This window comes from Ricinus communis, chromosome 9 (genome assembly GCF_019578655.1).
Source record: "Ricinus communis isolate WT05 ecotype wild-type chromosome 9, ASM1957865v1, whole genome shotgun sequence".
NCBI lineage: Eukaryota > Viridiplantae > Streptophyta > Magnoliopsida > Malpighiales > Euphorbiaceae > Ricinus > Ricinus communis.
In genome coordinates, this window is record NC_063264.1 from 11,580,055 (window position 1) to 11,585,449 (window position 5,395).

Consider the following 5,395-nt stretch of genomic DNA (forward strand, 5'->3'; position numbering starts at 1 on the left):
TTCTAGTCCGTTTTCACACGTATCACCCTCAAAGACTGATAATGTTCATCAATGATCATCTAAAACGTGAAAGGAACCAAAACACAGGTGATTCTGGCATAAAATAAGATAAATATGCATAAAAATGCAAGTAATTGGGCATAGAAACATGTGCAAAATAATACATATCACACATATAATAAATTTCTTGGAGATTTGTAATACCTTCAAGATTAATGGGACAACAGACGACGCAATTCATCTCCGCTTGTTCCTATTTTCTTTGAGGGATAGAGCAAAGCGGTGGCTATAGTCACTACCTCCTAACACTATCAATACTTGGGATTCTTTGGCAAAGAAATTTCTATTTAAGTACTTTCCTCCTAAAACTGCTAAACTTAGAAATGATATATCTTCTTTTGTGTAGTTTGACGATGAGTTGATGTACGACACTTGGGAGAGGTACAAGGATCTACTGTGATGTTGCCCACATCATGGACTACCAATCTAGTTATAGGTGCAAACGTTTTATAATGGTTTGAATTTGGCTACTGAGTAGATGGTAGATGCAGTCGTAAATGGTTCTTTGAGCAGCAAGACACCAGAGCAAGCCCAGAGCTTGATTGAGGAGATGGCCACAAACAATTACTAGTGGCACACTACTAGGAGGCGGGACAGACGTCGAGGAGTGTACACCGGTTAGATGCCTACCATGCCTTGGCGTACTCAAGTGGAGTTATTATCCAAGAAACTTTATCAACTCCAAATGCCATCAAGCGGCTCAAGCAAGTCATGAGTTTCTACAAAGGCCTGCATTATGATGTAATCGCTGATATCGAGGTATGTTTGCTTCCTCTTCTTCATTTAACCATGAATAGGTGGACTATATGGGAAGTCAGCCTAGGTAGCAAAACAACCCATAAAATAACACCTATAATCTAGGATGGATAAATCATCCAAATTTTGGATGGAGGAACAACAATAACCAGGGGCCACTACGGTTTTAGCAACTACATTAGCAGCCACAACAATATCTGTTATCCTGCCTCATTCTCCTCAGACTCAAGAGAAAAAGCCTACCTTAAAGGAGCTGATGATGAAGTTTGTGTCCGCTTTAGAGACCAGATTCCAGTAAACGGACGCAGCCCTTCGAAATCAACAGGCCTCCATTCAGAACTTGAAGAATCAAATAGTCCAGATTTCTAAGATGATGACTAAGAGGTAGCCAGTAATATGAAGTGCAACACAAAAGAGCATGTGAAGGCTATCACTTTGCAATCAAGTAAGCAACTATCTAGTTCTATTCCTATTTCTAATGAAATAATGATATTGTGCAGGAAGATTCGGGTAGGAAAGATGGAGATAGCAAGGTGATGGAGCCAGAGAAGATAAAGAGCAGGAAGAAGAGTCCTCTAGGGGAATACCAGCCCCCTATCCCATATCCTGCCAGGTTGAAAAGTGGATCAACAGTTTGGTAAGTTTCTTGACTTGTTTAAACAACTACGAATTAACTTACCTTTTGTTGAACCTATTTTATAGATGCCTAGGTATGCGAAGTTCTTAAAGGAAATCCTTAGCAACAAGAGGAAGTTAAAGGACTTGGCGATCGTGATCCTAAATGAGGAGTGTTCGGCTATAGTTCGGAACAAATTACTAGAGAAGAAGCATGATCCAGGGAGTTTTACTATCCCTTGTATGATTGATGATTTGACAATTAGCAATGCTTTAGCTGAGTTAGGAGCTAGCATTAATTTAAAGCCATATAATTTGTTTACCAAGTTGGGGCTGGGTAAGACTAAACCCACTAGGTTGAGCATACAGTTAGCTTATAGGACTGTTAAGTATCCTAAGGGTAATATGGAGGATGTACTTGTAAAGGTTCACAAATTTATATTTTTTGTTGACTTTGTGATCATGAACATGGATGGTGAGAATAACGTACCTTTAATTCTAGGTTAACTTTTCCTTGCAATGTCTAGGGCTATTATAGATGTTTGTGATGGGAAGCTTGAACTTAGGGTAAGGGATGAAATTGTCACTTTTGATTTAAATAATTACATGAGACAGTCCTTAGATCATGATGAAAAAAAATTTGCCTTTTGTTTTCTTCACTTATTAAGCTTAGTTAGTCTTCTATTGTCTTTATTCTTGTGTCCTTCATTGTATGTAGGCTTAATCTTGTTCATTTAGTCTAGATTAGTTTTCTTATTTTGGTGTTCTTGTGTGTGTTTTAAATATGATTTGTTGGTTATTGAATAATTATAATTTTGGTTGTTTGATAATTGATTGTTTTAGCCTTTATAAGAAATAAAGAGTAGAGATTGAGTAGTAAAAGGCGAATGGTGAGTTCACTAGAGGGTAAAAGCCTATCTAAGTGAAACACGAGCGTGAGTCATATCCTTTACTGTAATATGCGAGGGAGTGTTATTTGTGGGATTTCTTTGTTTCTTTTTGTGTTATTGTAGATTTCATAGCTGATCTATCGGAACCAACCGTGGCACGAGCTATGGAGCATTTGGAGCGTATAGGGAGGCAAATTCGAGATTTTGGTGATGCAGTGGAGAGGGTGGAAACAAATCAAAATGGCCCCAATAATAATGAAAACCACATAAACCAACATGTACTTAGACAAGTTCGTAGAGGGTGATGGCATGAGGATGATGATGATGATGATATGATGAGCTCATTGATGATAATGAGTAAGGGTGTAGAAGGCTAGATAATAACTTTGGATATATAAAGATGAAGATTCCTAAGTTCCAAGGCAAAGCCGATCCTAAAGCATACTCAGAATAGGAAAATAAAGTAGGTTAATTTTTTATTGTCATAACTACTCCGAAGAGAAAAAGGTAAAACTCATAGTTGTTGAATTCATAGATTATGCTATAATTTAGTGGAATCAATTTTTGTTGAGTAGGAGGAGAAATGAAGAAGTGTCTATTACTAGTTGGCAAGAGATGAAAACCATCATGAAGAAAAGATTTGTAACCCAACATTATTATAGAGATGTATACAATTGACTACAAAGATTGGTACAAGGATCTAAAAGTGTGGAGGAGTACTATCAAGAGATGGAAATTGCAATGATAAAAGGTGACGTAGAGGAGGAAAGAGAGGTAAGTATGACAAGATTCTTGAGTGGATTGAACAAGAACATTGCTAATATGTTGGAGTTGTAAGAATATGTTGAGATGGAGGACATTGCTACATAAAGTCATCAAGATTGAAAAGCATTTGAAGAGTAAAATGACTAGGTACAATTCAAAAAATACAACTTCCACATGGAAACTAAATTAGAAAGACAGTGATGAGAGCTTTTCCAAGCCCAAAGTAGATGTTAGCAAGAATGGAAAGATTTGGGCAACACTAAAATGCAAGGTAAACCTAAAATTTCTAACACTAGATCTCAAGATATTAAGTGTTTTAAATGTTGGGGCAAGGACATATTGCATCGCAATGTGCAAATAAGCATGTAATGGTAGCTACACAAAATGGTGATATTGAGAGTGATAGTGATGATGATGTAGAATGCATGCTCAAGCTTGAGGATGCAAGTGACATAGATGAGCAAATTGGACCTAATGGTAATAAAGTCCAAAGAGAGAACATCTTTCATACTATATGCCAAGACCAAGACAAGGTAGAAAGGAGCTTGACTGCAAGACCTACCTGTCGAGCAGGGAATGAAAGTTGATTATAGATAGAGGAGTTGTACCAATGTTGCTAGTGCTAATTTAGTTGATAGGTTGCATTTACCTACTACTAAACATCTAAAACTTTATAGATTGTTATGGTTGAATGGTTGATGTTTGCTATCTGTGTTAGCTACAATCTAAGGCAGTGTATCTATCGATGCAGTATAGCACTAATGGCGAGTATTAAGGTCATATTCCTCGGGAAAGTGAAAGCCCATAGTTACTCCTTTGTTCTTTATTATATTAACCTAAAAGGAATGATGAATAATTTCTAAACTAACTAATAGCTACAAGCTAAGTTTTAAGGGAGATGTAGGAGTAAATGGATAAATGAAATAACCTAGACAAGAAAGCAAACCCAAAGGGAACCTAAACTAGTTGGCAATCAAACAGAAGATAAAGGATTAATGACTCCAATTATGCTACCCATGGATGAATTCTTAACTGAATTCGGTTTCTCTCTCGAGATAACCGAATTCCTAAACTTAATAACCTTAAGTTGGAATCTCTTCCTAACGATTGATTCTTAAATTAGCATTAAGCTTTACTCCGCCTCTATTAAGCTTTGTTAATTCTTAATCCGGCTAGTTAATTATCATTATCTCTAAGTGATTATTAACCAGTTCTTGCTATTCAAAATTCCAATTGCCAAATGGACTTCTCAATCACATAAAGCAATTTAAACACCACAATTCACAACGTCTCATGAATAATGCATTATCTTATTAATACTGAAAGCAAGAAGAATACAAAACTAACTCAAACAATCCAACAATATAACATTAAGCCAACATAGTAAAGAAATCCCAATGGATTTAATCAATCTAGCTAATCATGTTCATTATCAAAACCCACAAGAATTCAATTATAGAAATGAGTAAAGGTAGAGAAACCCGAATACACCCTTAGATGAGAGTAAACAGCTCCAATTCCTCTTCCTCAAATTGAAACCAATCAACGAACCTCACCCAATCTTCAATCTTTGAAGGGAATCCAATTGAAACCTTGATCCAAGTATCCTTTTTCCTTGGTTTCAGCTCAGAAAACCCTTAGGGAGAGAAAAATTAGGGTTTGGGACGTTCTCCCCGCTGTTTTCCTTCTTTCCTCTCTTCTTTCTTCTAATTAATTCCCCCTGTCGCCACCAACACAGCCATGTTGATGCCTGTGTTCCCAACACGACTGGTGTTTATACCTGTGTTACTCTTTGTGGCCGTACTCCTTAAAAACTTCTTTTCCTTTGATGTTTGATGCACCCAACACATCCGTGTTGGGAACATGGCCAGTGTTAAAACCAACACGGCCATGTTCAGCTTCCTCATGCGCATACCTAGCTTGTTTCGGCAGCTTTGACATCCAATTATGCTCCAATTCTTCCCTTTATCATTCTTTGACTTCTTTTGGACCTAATGCACACAAACAGACGCATAGGGTGAGTGTTGGGACCAATTCACATTCAAATGTCCATAAAATCAATCTTAAAAACCCTATTTAGATGTGTGTATTTTACGCACATCAATGATTATGGGGAAATAAGGGTTAATATGCAAGCATTGATATCATTCTCTTATGAATGCTATCATGATGAAGTATCATGTGATGTCATTCTTATGCATGCTGGTCATATATTATTAGAACGTCCATGGCAATATGATAGGCGAGTTGTGTTTAGTTGATAAGTTGCATTTACCTACTACTAAACATCTAAAACCTTATAGATTGTT

The 5,395-nt window shown here is 36.8% G+C and overlaps 1 non-coding gene across 1 annotated transcript; it reads right to left on the reverse strand.

Moving 5' to 3' along the window:
• Positions 1-373: 373 nt before the first annotated feature.
• Positions 374-480, reverse strand: LOC112534994. Its single transcript, XR_003079201.2, has one exon. It is a non-coding gene; the product is annotated as a small nucleolar RNA R71 (small nucleolar RNA).
• Positions 481-5,395: the final 4,915 nt, after the last annotated feature.